The following is a 17,672-nucleotide window of genomic DNA, read 5'->3' as shown; positions in this document are numbered from 1 at the left end:
TTAATGCTAAAGATACATTAATAATTTGTCATTTATGGATTTTCATTTGTCTAGACTTCTTAGAAACAGCACTCATTCTGTCAACACAATCTTTCTTTAAACTGAGAACATACAATCGTTTAGGTTTTGGTGTAACTACAGTCATATTCCAAGCCTGCTTCCAGAGTCCATATTTTTATGAAAACAGTTGGGCTTTGGCATTCCCAAAACTCCTTTACTTTTCCCTTCGTAATTATTTACAATGCCTTTTATAGTTTTCCCAGATCCATCAGCATGGATTTCACTTCTGTAGTTGTTGATGTCACCATTATTCCTATCACAATTCCTACTACCACAATTTCTACCAACTAACAAGTACGGAGTGTAAACCAAGTGTCAAGTTTAATTTAATCTTCACAACACCCCTAGAGGGTAGGTATAATTATTATCATACCCATTTTATAGATGAGAAAACTAAGGTTTAGAGAAATGTGAGGCCAAATAGAAAGTGGTTGAGCTGAGATTTGAACTCAGATATATCTGCCTGAAATCTGGATTCTAATTCATAGTGATTTTACTCTTACAGTGGCGCTCTTTCACATTCATAGACTTTGAAATAGCACTAAGCCATTTCTGAGATTTTTTTTTTTTGAGGAAGCTAGAAAAATTGAATAGAATCTGAGAGTTGCTTTGGAACTTAGATTTTTCTAGATAAAATATTACAAAGTAGGTCACTAATGTAATTTAAGGAACTTTAAATCTACCAGGGTATAGTGACCCTGGTAAAATTGCTTGCCATGTTAGACTTGTCATAAATATTCCGTGAGAATATTTATAAAATATGGTAAGTGTACATGGAACTTAGCAAAGCATAAAGCAGCACAGGCAAGGTGCTTGCTCCAAAGAGCTTGTGATCTAATTTAGATGTAGACAGAATACTAGATTCCTATAAAGTACCAGAGTTGGTTGGTTGACTCATAACCTCATTCATGGTGCCATAAATCAGATGGTAACACTCTAAACATCCATTGAGCACCTGGTTAGATCAGCAAATACATGTTCTAGACATAATGACAGCAGCAGGTGGTTTTACTCTGAAATAAGATGGGAAATGGCCAAGAAGGCAGGGGAAAAAATGTAAGATATGACTGTGCACATTGCGTGCTATACAACACAACATCCTGGAAGGACAGCTATGGAAAGTCATGGCCAAAGGAGACTGTATTTCTTTTTGGTCAATGAGGCAATTTCATTGCTACACCAAAGAAGGGTCATTTTCAAGCACTTTATATTAAACATAATTTTTATCAGTTACTCATTTTTTTATTATTTTATCAGTTACTTAAGAGTACTTACTTATAAGTAAGTATTTATAAGTACTTAAGAGTACTTAAGAGTACTCAAGCCAAGTAAGGTAGTCACTAAATTGAGTGAATCATACAGTTGCTAGTGAAGATGGTACCCTGGAAGGAAGTGTCATTAGACCATGTGCTCCTTGAGTCATTGTTCACTCTGGATCCCCACCACCATGACACACACACACGCGCGCACACACACACACACACACACACACACACACACACACACACACTCTCACAGATTTAAAATGCAAAAAGCCCATCCAGTCCAGTTACTTGTTTCTTGAGTTTGGGAGAGAGAACAAATATATGCGGCTCAGCTCCTTCTAGGCTTTCTCTTTCGGACCAATCTTCCTACTAAACCCATGCATTTCCTTTGTCTTTTCTCCTTCATTCCATGTGTGTAAGTCAGCTTCCACTCCAGTGGGAACTGGGCATGGGATGGCCAACAGTTCTGAGTGGCCAAGTTTAAATCAGTGAAAGTATCAGAAAGTCCGATTGTGGCCAGATACTTAATTTGTATCAGCTAGTCCAGTTTTTATCAGTAATAAAACTGTTTTTCTCTCCATTTGATTTTTTTTTTTTTTTTTTTTTTTTGCGGTATGCGGGCCTCTCACTGTTGTGGCCTCTCCCGTTGCGGAGCACAGGCTCTGGATGCGCAGGCTCAGCGGCCATGGCTCACGGGCCCAGCCACTCCACAGCATGTGGGATCCTCCTGGACCGGGGCACGAACCCGCATCCCCTGCATTGGCAGGCGGACTCCCAACCACTGCGCCACCAGGGAAGCCCCTCTCCATTTGATTTTGAGTTTTGCTCTCAGATGGATCAAAACTTGAAAGAGAAAGGGTGGAATTAAACATCAATACACATAACAAGAGTTTATTAAATAAATGAGCCAGGTAAATTAGCTGTAAAGGAAAAAAAGAAAAGCTGAATAGGTTAAATGAGCTTGTTGATCTCAAATAATTAAAATTATCATTCATATATATGTATATATACACATAATTCATATATATATATTTGAAGATGTATATATAAATCTTAGTTTTCTTTTAGGTCTTATTTTAGATTGTGGGTCTCCTGAAGTCAGGGTCTATATTTTATTCACCTTTATAGAAACCAGCACTTAATGGTTTCAGGCATATAATAGATACCAACTATACTTAGTATTGAATAAACATGGATTTTTGGTTCTAAATAATATATCTAATCAGGTATAATTAACAGAGATTTTGAAAAGTTGGCCTTGTATATTAGAAGCTATTCTATTAAATGGGATCACAATTTAGCTTTTTGTTATGGAGGAGTAGAGCAGATCCTTACCCCAACAATCTTTTAATTGAAAAAATATTTTAAAAATCACTTAGAACTTCCCTGGTGGCAGAGTGGTTAAGAATCCACCTGCCAGTGCAGGGGACACGGGTTCGAGCCCTGGTCCGGGAAAATCCCACATGCCGCGGAGCAACTAAGCCCACGAGCCACAACTACTGAAGCCCGCATGCCTAGAGCCCGTGATCCACAACAAGAGAAGCCACCACAATGAGAAGCCCGTGCACAGCAATGAAAAGCAGACCCCGCTTGCCGCAACTAGAGAGAAAGCCTGTACATAGCAACAAAGACCCAATGCAGCCAAAAATAAACAAATAAATTTATTTAAAAAAATCACTTAAATTCTTTGGAATTTGTTCTCAAAGCATACAGGAAGTGGAAAAATATTCATTCCAGAAAATTGACTAAATCTTGGAAAAAACAGGGAGAGACCCCAGCATTTCAAATATGACTGCTCTCCCATTCCCGGTTCTGTCTTACTGCAACTACTCTGGGAGTTCTAACTAGGTGATGCTGTAATAAGACAGGGACTTAATTCAGATTTAAGACTAACATTCAGTCTAGGGCTACTTCATCTCAGAAGGGAAAGGCCACAAGTATTTCTCTTGCCTCCAGCCTCCGGGTGCAAAAGCTGTGTGCCAGATAGGCAGGGCAGAGATGTCTGGAGTGACCTTCTTCCACCCAGACCTCACTTATATGGTAAATGCCTCATTCCAGGCTCGCAGGCTGAGAATACTGGGCCCTGATCACCCACTACCGCAGGCTCTATGGGTAGAAGTTCCACACCAAGAGAGGCAAGTCAAAAAAGCATAGGACGTGTCCTCTCCCAGCACCCATTTGTAAAGCAGGAGTGTCATTCTGGGAGGAGTGTGCACTGTCACTGCTTCCAGTACTTGTGTGGGGATGCAGAGGTCCTGCTCGTGAGGAGAGGCAGGCCACAGAGGCAAGCCTTAAAATGAAGCATTCTTTAGCTCTGTCTAAGGAAACTGGTTTTATTTAGAACAGGGGGTATAAAATTCCATGCCAATGGATGATAAAAAAGAATTAAAAAATGGAGTTCTTGGTGGAAACCAAATAAGTGAGTACAGTTATAACTCCGTGATACAATAGCAAGAAGTAAAACAGCAGGGCAATCAGAAGTTTAACACAGAAAGCCAGGGAAAGAGATAACCAAGAGTCCTTCTGGGATCACTGTGAACCCTGGGGGGTTGGGAGTGCTGTGCATAGGCAGGATAGGACTTGGGACAGATGTGAAAACATCCTCAAATTCACACGGCCATCAGCAGAACGGAAGCCTTACTGACACAAGGGTTTAAACACAATGTCTGCTCCATGATTAGTTGAATAATTTACTCTGACCCAGGGGCAGCTCCTATTTCAGCCAGGCTTAAAAATATGATCGGACGCAACCCTAGGAGCCTGGAAGACTCTATGCCAAATGGTAAGCCCTCTCAGGAGTGATAAGAAAGGAAAGATACAAACTACTAGTCTCTGTCCAAAAATGGGTCATAAATGTGAATTCCTAGAACTGAGAAAGCAGCCTCCAAGCCACACACATATCCAATGGTAATGAGTAAAACTTGGATTCCTAAGGGGGATTAAGTACAATCTTTAACCAGTAAGTGGCTTATGCTGATTCAGGAACAAATCATAGGTAGCCAGGCTACAAGATAAATATAAGAAAACAAATCTTAGGACATCAGAAGCAGCACATTACAGGAGAAAGATTTCAGAGTCAGTTCAGCTAAGTCACTAATCAACCAACCAAGTGAACAAACGACAGCATCAACTCTCCAGGGATGGGAGAAATCAATATCCAGAGTTGCTACAATATATTATCTAAAAATGTCCAGTTTTCAACAATATCATAAAGGGGGTAAAGGGATCTATTAAAAGGGCAAAGGCACCAACTTGAAGGGGATCCCACTGGACAAATCTAGAAAAATTTGAACATCAAAATTATAACTGATTACAAGCCATTGACTAAAATAAAATTATGTGTCCATGCTGATATGAACAAATGTGTCCATGAACATATTAAGCTACTCTTTATGGTAAAATACCAAGTATTAAATGTGACAGAAATGGAAAATCATCATTTGGCAATCATTGTGGTGGATATTTTAGGTGAGAATCAAGGGATACCAAGACTGACCATTGGAATCAAATAGGAATAGGATATTGCCATAATCTAAGGATATCTTCCCATAAAATTCCACTTATTACAAAGGGAAAAGCATGTTTTTGTGTGTGGAAAAGCCTGGCAGAAATGTAACCCATAATGTTTACATGTATCCTGTTATATCACCAGTGGTGATGAGGTGTCAACCTTGTGTCCCTTTTGATGAGCTGCATTGAGAAGAGCACATCATAGTGTCTGGGATATTCCTGATGGGGATGCTTCACCTGAGTCTGCTCAAGGAGAAGAAGCAATGGACAAACCTGCACTGAAGGTCACCTAGACTCTGAATCTGTCAAGGACATGAATGTGATGGCAAGTCCGAGGAACAGCTCCCTATTGAAGAAAGGAGATGATTGTCCAGAATGGAGAAAAGGGATGATTTTTATTCAGACTATTGAGACATTTGGCCAAATTTAAAGGAGTCTGTGGATTGGATTATAATGTTGAAACAATGTTGACTTCATTTGGAGGTTAGGTGGAAGTTATATATAATGTTCTTTTTCTGAAGGAATCTGAAATATTTTGTGTGAAGAGGCAAATGTAGTAAAATATTTTATATTTGAAATTATTTTAAAATGCATTACTGGACTTCCCTGGTGGCGCAGTGGATAGGAATCTGCCTGCCAATGCAGGGGACACAGGTTCATTTCCTGGTCCGGGAAGATCCCACATGCTGCGGAGCAAATAAGCCCAGGCGCCACAACTACTGAGCCTGCGCTATAGAGCCCGTGAGCCACAACTACGGAAGCCCGCGCGCCTAGAGTCCATGCTCTTCAACAAGAGAAGCCACTGCAATGAGAAGCCTGCATGCCGCAACTAGAGAAAGCCTGTGTGCAGCAACGAAGACCCAGTGCAGCCAAAAATAAATGAATAAGTTAAAAAAAAACTGGAAATAACATTTTCTAAAATAAATAAGTAAATAAATTAAAAGCATTACTTTTATAAATGACGAAAAAATTTTCTAAAATTTAGTTGTGCTTCTTTACCCAAATATAAAAACCTAAAATTGAATTTGGTTTAAGGAAAAAAGGGATAAAGCAGATTAAAGTCTGTTTAATTTGTTTTGGCTTTAAAGCGTTATTTGCTTTAAAAAGTAAGAATCTGGGTTGAGGGAATCAGGGATTGATACCAAGAAGTTTCTACTCCAAAACTTAATATAATAAATTCAGGACTTCTCAAATAGTGTTTAAAGTGATGAACAAGGATCCTTATGTGGAACTCAGCATTGGAAACATTCTGTGAACAAAGTTTTCCACAGTCTAAGGAACAAATGATTTGTAAATATTTCCTGAATCTTGGCTTACACTTTTCCTTTATTTCATATCATCAATTTTTTTTGAATTATTTCAAGTGATTATTTTTTCTCGTGCTGAAAACCAAGTTCAAAATTCAGTGAAAGCTCTTATTCTTGGCCCTGGAAAGTAATTATTTTTGGTTTTCATCTTTGTTTTTTAAGATTCCTTTATCATATGAGTCTAGTCATGGGTGAATGCAATGTTTTTAAGAAGAAGCAAATGTTTATTTTGTTAATATTAACTCAGTCTTCAAATTGGCACATGCCTTAATGTTTAATTTGGTATTTTGTTCCTTAGCACAGAACTAGCTTCTATTGTGGCTTTGGAAGCCCTTCAGCATAAAAAATCAATATGATATGAAAAGGCTAATATGCTGTAAATTATATTGTTATGACCTGGCCAGAAAAGCTACTCCATGACTTCATTCAGTTTCTGCTGTGAAAACAAGTCAGATTGACACACTGCCAAAAGTGATGCTATGTTTATTTACAAAATCATGAACCAAGGACAGTTGTAAATTGACTCAATAGTACATGATTCAATTTTTAAAAGAGAAGAAAAAAAAAGGGTTTCGTATGCTTTTAACCTCTCTTTAAAAATAAAACTCCAATTTTTTTTTCTTTTTTTTGGTCATGAATTTAAGGTGGTCCTAGAGTTCAACAATGGTACACTCTGGGACGGTTGTTACGAATCCACCTGCCAATGCAGGGGTCATGGGTTCGATCCCTGGTCCAGGAAGATCCCACATGCCGCGGAGCAACTAAGCCCGTGCACCACAACTACTGAGCCTGCGCTCTAGAGCCCACGAGCCACTAGAGAGAGCAGCAGTGCAGCTCTCAAACGCAGCCAAAAAAAAAAGTACACTTCGCGGATAGTAAAATATTGTAGAAAGAGTAAATATTCTAGATTTGAATATTTGTTCAAATCCTGTATCTGCATATTTTAGCATATTTGATAATGGACAAATTAAACTTAATCTTCTTCCTTACAATTTCCCTAAGTAACTGATAGCCATTCAAAAATGTCCAATTTTCTTCCCTATTTATTTATTTTGGGGTAGTTCTCTTAAAGTTTTGTACTTTCTGGTTTCTCAAGGTAGTTTTTACATTGAAATTACATAGGATTTTACAAAAATTTCTCTTTGCTTCAGTAAATAGCTTGGTTTTGGAAATTTGCTCATCATTCCCAGTTTCATCAGGTCAAGAAGATGGATTTCTTTAAAGGGATGAAAGGAAAACGGAGACATGTCAAATAAAAACCATGAGAATTGTAAGTAATCAACTGAAGCTGAACTTTGTCCTCTAAACATACCCTGTAGCTAAACATCTATGTTCTGGAAAATATTGAATGGTTTGATGTCAGTCAATGTTCTTAGAGTTCATATGTGAAGAGGAGTTCACCTTGTCTTGAAGCAAATGCAAGAACTATCTTGGAGAGTGATGTTCTCAGGTCTGAGTGGTCTGTGTAGTCTATAAAAATGCGATTTTGAAGTGTCCTTCAATCTCAGCTTCATCAAGTCCTGAAGTCTTCACCTGATGAAGGCTCTCTTCCCGTCCACTCCATCAGTCATCAGTTAAATATCTGCCGAAGGAATCCAGAGGAATCAGAGCTCATCGGACTCAGTGTAAAAGCAGAAATGAGTTATGTTGAGGAAGACCCTTGGGAGAGAGAGATGGGGGAGCTTCTCCCTGGTTTTGCTCTTTGAGAGCTCCAGAAATTTTGATTTTGTGCCCCATGTAGGCCAAGCATATATATCTTGGAGTGTTTTGAAAATCGACTTCAAAGAACAACAAATACATTTGTTTAAAATAACTAAACTTTGAAATTAAAATCTCATACAGTTTACTATGAGAAGTTATATCTAACAAAATGATGTACAGTATATTTTGATATCACCTTTCTGCTCCTTTTAAGTAAGGAACTATTAAATTTCCTTTTTCCAATTTGACTAAAACATGAGTTTACCTATTCTGTATTTTTTTTTCTGCTGCTGCCCTTGGAGAGCTTTTCAGTCTAGGAAGAACTGACCTATTAACTCAGTTGTTTGTTCTTGTCTGCATTCTTCTACTTATCCAATATGTTGAACTTTCATTACCTTATCATATTTTTTATTCCTAAATCAGGCAAACAACTGACAAGCATTCAACATGTCCCAGTTTCACAGTCCATCTTATTTCATCACCTGATGCTTACAAGAACTTTATGAAGTAGGTGTTGTCTCACCTGATTGACAAGGTGCTAAGGAGGCCAGGAAAGTTAAATGATCCACTCCAGATCCTAATTACATAAGTCAGTCTGAACTTCAACTCAGCAATCTGATCATAAGCATAGACTCATTTTACTATATTGCACCCTCAGCATAATTACATAAATAACCACCGTTTGTTGGTGGCTTACTATTTGCTAGAAATTATGCTCATTTTAGGGGAAACGAGAGTATAGTGTAATAAAGTGTAGTCTGGCAATGTATCAGATTAACTTGGAGAGAAATTTTTCTAAATTAATGCAGTAGTTCTGAGTGATATAAAAAATGTGGAGTAGACAGAAAGAGGCAACTGCATATGTGGGAATATATAGGAAAGGCTGCAAGGAAGTATGCAATTGCTTTGTAATTCTTTATATGTTTTGCACACTAAATTGTGGCTCTTGTATCCTTTGCATCAGGCTCTTGGTATGAGCTCAATAAACATTTGTTGAATTAATTAATGATAATTAATCAAAAGGTCAAATGTCAGCTAGATTTTTCAGAAAGGGTAGCGATGATTAGCCAGGTCCAAAAGAGCAGAAAGAAATTTCTAAGTAAAGAGAGTAGAATGTGAAAAGGCAAACAGGGAACATAGAAAGGGCTTTGCAGAGAGGAACTGCAGAGAACAACTTCTTCATCCATTCAGCAAGCATTTTATTCAGTGCTTACTGTGTTCTAGGAACTGTTAAAGGCACCACTAGTGAACAATGCACAAATTTCAGTGTGTCCAAATTATAATATCTATGGGGAAAATAGTAGGAGGTCATGTCTAGGATATAGATGATGGCCATTTGTCTGAACACCAGGCTAAGGAGTTTTGATTTATACTGAGAACAACATGCATCAAATTCATGAAAGTAATTTGTCGAGATTAAAATAAATTAGAGCTGACTTTTATCTATTTCATCAAGTTTTACTTCACAAAGTATATTTTGCCATGAGAAAAGTAAGTATATTCATCACTAAACATTTAAAGTGAAGAGCAGAATATTTGATGTTTGAAAAATAACACTGCTGGGTGGGAAGGAGATAAGCATGGTGAGAGCCTCAAATCAGACAGATAGGGGCTGGGAATCATCCAGTTAAGAAATGAGGGGAAACTGACAGCAGGTAATAGTTCCCAAATACGAACACTTGTGGAGTTAGGATTGAAGTGATCTGATGACTGACTGGCTGTGGTGGGATAGGATGAGGGTAAAAGAAATGATTCAGGGATGAACCTGAGGTTTTTCTTTCTGTGCAGCATTGGCAACACAGAGCACAGAGACATCAGCTTGCCGTGGGAGCTCTCATGGAAAAACAAATATGGGCTTGAGGGTGGAGGAATAGCATGAGCCAGTTTTGGAATTGGTGGTTTGAGTTGCGTTTAGTAGGCAGTTGGAAATACAGGTGTGGAGCTTCTGAAAAAGGCTGCTGCTGAAAATATATAATTAGAAGTTAGCATAATAGAAATTTTAGCTGAAGCCAGGAAGGCAGATGTGCCCACCCAGGGAGAAAGTGATCAAAAGGGTGGAGAGCCAACAGTTCATGCGAGAGTGGAAGGAGACCAGGAATGAGCAGGCAGAGAAAAAGGTGGCATCCTCACTGGGGCCTCTGCATAAAGCTTCTGATTACATTTGTTTACAAGCCTAGCAGAGCAATAATTAATGCTGATGAGCTGAGTTCCTTGCACCATCACAGATTCTGTTGTGCTCTTGACACTGGGAATTACAAGGCTTCCCTGAAGATACAAAAACAAAACGCAGCCTTTGTGGAATTTGAAAGCCAATCTCAAGGGAGCCTAGGGAGTTGCTTCAACTCTTTTCAGAGAAGACACTTTCTGTAGCTGCTACTGAGCATCCACTTTCTTAGCCATAATCTTTGTTACAAAGATTAATCTTTGCAGATTACAATTGTTTAAATACTGGATCCTGGCAGCCTAACCAGAGGTCACAGGGCTTGGTTCAATAGGACCAGGAATGACTAGGTAAAAGGGGTTCTCTCCAAAATGAGAAAAGAAGAAATTCTCTTTTAAATGTTTGATTAAAAAAAAATAGAGACTGTATATGTCTCAGAAAGATGAGGTTTATCATTGTCATTTTTATCTTCTGACTTAAAACAAATAGACTGCCAGAAAACAAATTTCTCCAGCAAAGATGAGTTTACCCTCCAACAAAGGTGGAATCAGCACAGAATTGCAATTCAGGGTCTGCAACCACTGTGAGCCACATGCAAGTCTCAGGACAGCAAGAGAAGGAGACACTTTCATAGGGAAGAAAGTTGAGAGGGCTTTAGTAAATAAAGAGTCCATGGCTTTTCATTGGCCGAGTTGTTGCCAGGGAAGAAGAGGAGTTTTCCTTCTCCCTGTTGGGCTCTGCTCTGCTATTGTTTCAGGGCATGGCATGGGAGCTCCCCATTCTGGTTTCCTGACTCTATTTAATTGAGGTTTCTGTTTATTAAATTTTTTACCCTTCCCTGTCTTCCTGTTTGTGTGCACTACACTAATGTTGGTTGGATTAGTTCAGAATTATGCTCACTGAGGGTCTTCCCTGGTGGCGCAGTGGTTGAGAGTCCGCCTGCTGATGCAGGGGACACGGGTTCGTGCCCCAGTCCGGGAAGATCCCACATGCCGCGGAGCACCTGGGCCCGTGAGCCATGGCCGCTGAGCCTGCGCGTCCGGAGCCTGTGCTCCGCAACGGGAGAGGCCACAACAGTGAGAGGCCCGCGTACCGCAAAAAAACAAAACAAAACTGGAAGAATTATGCTCACTGAGATAAAAAAGTTTTATTTGTTTGCTATTACATAAACCTAATTTTTTCTTTGGCATTTAAAATTTCCCACCAATTTATCTTTGTTTGAGAAGACAGTCTTATATCTAGAGAGAAACTCCAAAGAATGCTCAGATGTTAAAACTCAATGGCCTTTGCTAAATCTGGGCCAGGTTACTACTGGCAGTTAGGGTCAGACTAGTTGTAAATATAATGGGGCAATAATTTATGGGTATAGATGTGTTTTCTTCTACAACTTCCCCTTGTCAGCACTTAATCTAAGTCATCAAGCACATCTAGAGGTCAGATCAGCATATCTAAAGTGACGGTATAGCAGTGCATTGAATCAAGAGGCAGCTCAGCATGGTGGTGGGCTGTATTGAATCTGGGGCTAGAAGCCCTAGGTTTCACCACCTAATTATTGTGCATCCCTGGGCAAGTTACCCCATCTCTTTGTGTTTCAGTTTTCGTTGTTGCTGTGTAGGTTTTTAACTTGTAACATAGGAATGGTGACAAGGTTGTAGTGTGGAGGGTCATAAGAATCTGTTCTAGGGTTGTCATAAGGATTAAATTGGGTAATATATAAATACATTAAGTGATTCATCTGTGTCCTAATACCATACAGGCCTACCTGTATTAATAGTATCACTAATATGTTCTGCAGCCTTCTGTATTTAACCTCTTAGTATTTATAAAATCTTTTAAAATAATTTATCTTTAAGTATTTGAAGTTATTTAGTAGAAGGCATTATTCTAATGGCATTTAACAGCACTGACCTTCCATTTTCTTAACCTCCTTTTGGCTATTCATCTGCATATTTCCTTTGGCCAGGTTGGGCACTTAATCTTTCTGTCTTCCATAGTTTCGGACACATTTTTAAAAGTTGCTATTAACAATTTTTAAAATTTCTTTCATATTTATATCACTATAGTGTTAGTGTTTTAAGAATAATATATCCTGGAGCTAGACCACATGTATTTCAATCCTGGCTCCTTTGTTTATACTTTCTTTGACATTAAGCAAATTATGTAAATCTCTGTGCCTCAGCTTCTTCTCCTACGTATGTATTGTATATAGTTATGAGGATAAAATGACTCAGTGTAGACAAAGTGCTTAGAAAAATGCCTGGTATATAAAGGTTTGCCTTTAAGTTCTATGACTTTTGAGTGATGGATCTACCATTTCAATTACTCATTGGGAATGAAGAAAACATCACTCTCCTGCTACATTTAAATTAACTGATATAACCAGTAGATGTAAATATTTGAAGTTTTTTGAAATTACTTTTTAAATGGAGAGAAAAACCTTATTTGAGAAACTTAACTGTGAATGATAATGTTGGGATACACACTTGGGTCCAAAGCCCTAGGTCTTTGGTTCATTTCACATTGATTTCAAGAGAATTGATCACTGATAAAAATCTTTGGACCAGAATTTTTTTTCCAAATTCTCTTATTTCCTCTCAGAGTATGCTCAAATTATTTGCAGAGCTACAATTTAAGGTGGACAAACTCAAACTAGTTTTTTTCTGATCATTCTTTAATTGACAGATACTTCCTGTGTTTTCATGCTTCTGATTTTATTTTTTGAGTCTCTACAATTTTACTAAAGAAAAAAATTAATAAAGATCAATTATGTTGAATTGATTAGCATTAAGTACAAGACAGAAAATATGGCTATAATTAGGTAAAAATCTTCCCTTGGTTCACTAATTCATCATTACTAATTTTTCATATAATTGAATTATTTTGCTAAATTGTCATTTCATTTGCTCCCTTTACTTTTTAGTTGTTTGATTATCATATATCCTTGTTTCTCTTTCATCCCATGCTTTTGGAATAAAATAGTAATCAATTTTGAGGTCTGAGAGTGCCATTCAACACTATCTAGTATAACCATTTTGTTTTAAAACTTAGTCACAAAATCACTCTGGACCAGTTTTCTCACCCAAGATCACACTTATTACTAGTTACAGAATTTAACAGTAGCATTTGAGTCTTCTCAGATCTCTTTTTCCTCTGGTCACATACATTTTCCTTAGGTTCATTGTTTTTTAATCTATTTTTTTATTGTTTTTTGTTGTCTACTTCAGTGCTTTAGTTTTTATCTTCTTTTTTTCTATCTACCAATCTCTGTGAAAGAATGACATCAAATTCAATCTTAAATAGAAAATGCAGTTATGGAAACTTGAACAAAGAAATGACAAAAATATAAACATTTTTTATATTTTCATGTTCAGTCTTTCATTTACCATTGATTTATTCCTATAACTTGTAGGAGGAATGGCTTAAATATGTGATTGCCTCAAAATGCAAATTTTTTTCTTCAGTTGGGAAAATCCATGAATATGTCTGTTGCTACTTCTATCCATGAAAGAGCAATGCAGAAAGGGTAGTATTTGAATGTATATTTAATTTTAAAGAAACTGTTCAACTCATCAGTAAGAATTTAGAGCTATGTACCTATTCAACCAAATATAATTGTGTGAATATATATTTTTTAAAGAACTGAACAAATGAAGATAACATAAACTGGATGATAGAGATAATTCAAACACACACACATACAACATAGTGAGCTTTCTAAATATAGTAGTGTTAAATCATAGGCCTATCTTATTATCAGAAACCTTAACCTGAATAAGATATTGAGTTACTTCAAGTTTAATATAGAGGATACTTTGGTGGTTCAGTAATTTTAGGAAATATATAAAAAATTATGTTTGAATATTAGTTTACCAGGATGGAACTGTGAGCTTTTAAATTATTCAGTTTTTAGTTTAGGGGAAAAAAAAGTCATAATTAATTCTGATTTAGATTTAACAAAAGCACAGTGTTTTGGGGACTTAAGATTCACTATGCACATCTCCAATTCTAATATTTAAAAGCATATGATGCAAATGTTCTGAAAGGTGGGAGCTTCTTATTCTTCACCTATCTTAGTATTTCCAGTCTATTATTTCAAACAGCACATCTTTATTAGAATTTCCTTGATCTAGTGATTTGCATAACGGATACATATAATATACATCTATTAATTCATTCACCTCAAGGTAATTTTGGACCACCTGGCCTGGGAAATTTTAAAAGAAACCTCTTTGGTTCTTCTGGATACAATTTTTTACATCTTTTTCTTTTTTAAGATCTTTTTTTTTTTTTTTTTTTTTTGATGTGGACCATTTTTAAAGTTTTATTGAATTTGTTACAATATTGCTCCTGTTTTCTGTTTTGGTTTTTTGGCCATGAGGTATGTGGGATCCTAGCTCCCTGACCAGGGATCAAAACTGTACCCCCTATATTGGAAGGTGAAGTCTTAACCACTGGACCTTTAACTTCCTTTTTCTTTAAAAAAATAGTTCATTATTGGAGTATAATTGCTTCACAATACTGTGTTTGTTTCTGTTGTACAACAAAGTGAATCAGCCATATGCACACATACATCCCCATATCCCCTCCCTCTTGAGCCTCCCTCCCACCCTCCCTATCCCACCCCTCTAGGTGGTCACAAAGCACTGAGCTGATCTCCCTGTGCTATGCTGCTGCTTCCCACTAGCTAACTATTTCACATTCGGCAGTGTATATATGTCAATGCTACTCTCACTTTGCCCCAGCTTTCCCCTCCCTCCCTGTGTCCTCAAGCCCATTCTCTACGTCTGCGTCTCTATTCCTGTCCTGTCACTAGGTTCATCAGAACCTTTTTTTTACATTCCATATATATGTGTTAGCATACAGTATTTGTTTTTCTCTTTCTGACTTACTTCACTCTGTATGACAGAATCTAGGTCCATCCACCTCACTACAAATAACTCAATTTCGTTTCTCTTTATGGCTGAGTAATATTCCATTGTATCTATGTGCCACATCTTCTTTATCCATTCATCTTTTGATGGACATTTAGGTTGGTTCCATGTCCTGGCTATTGTAAATAGTGCTGCAGTGAACATTGTGGTACATGTCTCTTTTTGAATTATGGTTTTCTCAGGTATATGCCCAGTAGAGGAATTGCTGGGTCATATGGTAGTTCTATTTTTAGTTTTTTAAGGAACCTCCATACTGTTCTCCATAGTGGTTGTATCAATATACATTCCCACCAACAGTGCAGGAGGGTTCCCTTTTCACCTTTCCAGCATTTATTATTCCTAGATTTTTTGATAATGGCCATTCTGACTGGTGTGAGGTGATAGCTCATTGTAGTTTTGATTTACATTTCTGTAATAATGAGTGATGTTGAGCATCTTTTCATGTGCCTCTAGGCCATTTGTATGTCTTCCTTAGTGAAATGTCTATTTAGGTCTTCTACTCATTTTTTAACTGGATTGTTTGTGTTTTTGATATTAAGCTCTATGAGCTGTTTGTGTATTTTGGAGATTAATCCTTTGTCGTTTCATTTGCAAATATTTTCTCCCATTCTGAGGGTTGTCTTTTCATCTTGTTTATGGTTTCCTTTGCTGTACAAAAGCTTTTAAGTCTAATTAAGTCCCACTTGTTTATTTTTGTTTTTATTTCTGTTACTCTAGGAGGTGGAGTTCGCAGGCTGGTCCCCTGCCCTCCAAGGCCCGCCCTCCCCCACATTGGTCCTGGGGGCATAGGAGGGAAACCCAGGGAGATTAGGAGAGGAAGGTGGGAAGAGCGGGAAAGGAGCGTTTGCCCCTCCCACTGGAGCCCAGGAAGCCTGCTGGGCTCCCAGGTGAGGTCCCCCTCCCTCTGAGACCAAGGGTTGGTGGGCATGACTGGGCCCCTTCTGTTCCTTGAGCCTAAGCCCCAGCCCCCACAGCCCCCAGGGCCTTTCCCATCCCTGTGGGTCCTAAGCATAGGCCCCTCCCACTGCCCAAACCTCACCTTTGCTTAGGCCCCACCCTCCACAGCCAAGGCCTTTCCACCCCCCACTTTTTCTTTCTTTTCCCTCCTCCTCCTTTTTTTACTATTGTGGTACTGATGTACCTTCCAGTTGTTGATTCATCTATATTTTTATTTTTATATTCTTTCTAACATAACTGTTAGCTTCCTAGTCTAATTTTATTTTTTACCTTTTTCTTTTTTTTTTTTTTTTTTTGCCACCCCATGAGGCTTTCAGGATCTTGGTTCACAAGCCGGGGGTCAGGCCAAAGCTCCTGCAGTGGGAGCTCTGAGTCCGAACCACTGGACTAACAGAGAACCTCAGACTCCAGGGAATATTCATTGGAGTAAGATCTCATGGAGATCCTCATATCAGCACCAAGACCTGGCTCTACCCAACCGCTTACAAACTCCAGTGTTGGAAGCCTCAGGCCAAACAACCAGTAAGACAGGAACACAATCTCACTCATTAAAAACAAAAATGAGACAGCAAAAAACTATGTCACAGGTGAAGGAGCAAGGTAAAAACCTACAAGACCAAATAAATGAAGAGGAAATAGGCAATCTATCTGAAAAAGAATTCAGAGTAATGACAATAAAGATTCATCTTCCAGAATCTCGGAAATAGAATGGAGGCACGGATTGATAAAATACAAGAAATGTTTAAAAAAGATCTAAAAGAACTAAAGAACAAGAAACAGAGATGAACAATACAATATCTAAAATGAAAAATTCACTAGAAGGAATCAATAACAGAGTAACTGAGGCAAAAGAACAAATAAGTGAGCTGGCAGGCAAAATGGTGGAAATAACTGCCTAGGAGCAGAATAAAGAAAAAAGAATGAAAAGAATTGAGGACAGTCTCAGAGACCTCTGGGACAACACTAAGCACACCAACATTTGAATTATAGGGGTCCCAGAAGAAGAAGAGGAAAAGAAAGGGTCTGAGAAAATATTTGAAGAGATTATAGTTGAAAACTTCCCTAACATGGGAAAGGAAATAGTCACCCAAGTCCAGGAAGCACAGAGAGTCCCATACAGGATAAACCCTTTGAAAAACACACCAAGACACATATTAATCAAACTAACAAAAATTAAATTCAAAGAACATATATTAAAAGCAGCAAGGGAAAAACAACAAATAACCTTATCGGGATTCCTTTGTATGTTATCAGCTGATTTTTCAGCAGAAACTATGCAGGCCAGAAGGGAGTGGCAGGACGTACTTAAAGTGATGAAAGAAAAACCTACAACCAAGCCAAAGACCCCACCAGGCCGCGTGGGTCCTGGGGGTATAAGAGGGAGGCCGGGAGATCAGGAGAGGCGGGAGGGAGGGGCCCTCCGGGACAAGGAGAGGAGTGGAGGGCATTTTACCTGCTCATTCAGGCCTGGGGAGACTGCTGAGCTCCCAGGCCAGTCCCCTGCCCTCCAAGGCCCCCCTCCTCCCCAGCCACATTGGTCCTGGGGGCATAGGAGGGAGGTGGAGGGGAGAACAGGAGAGGCAGGCAAGGCAAGTGTTCAAATTTCAACTATTTAGTCATCTATATGCTCATATTTTCATATTTAAGGTAATATTTTAAAGATAGTGACACTAAATTCACTTTCCTCCTATGTGCTCAAAACTCAACAATACACAAAGCATCTCTGGCATTCTGCTCTATGAAATAACAGTAATTTTGTAACTGTTTCAATCAACTGCTT

The sequence above is a fragment of the Pseudorca crassidens genome, chromosome 1 (assembly GCF_039906515.1).
Source record: "Pseudorca crassidens isolate mPseCra1 chromosome 1, mPseCra1.hap1, whole genome shotgun sequence".
NCBI classification, from domain to species: Eukaryota; Metazoa; Chordata; class Mammalia; order Artiodactyla; family Delphinidae; genus Pseudorca; species Pseudorca crassidens.
The sequence above is the reverse complement of the archived record's forward strand: the minus strand, read 5'-3'. Positions refer to the sequence as shown.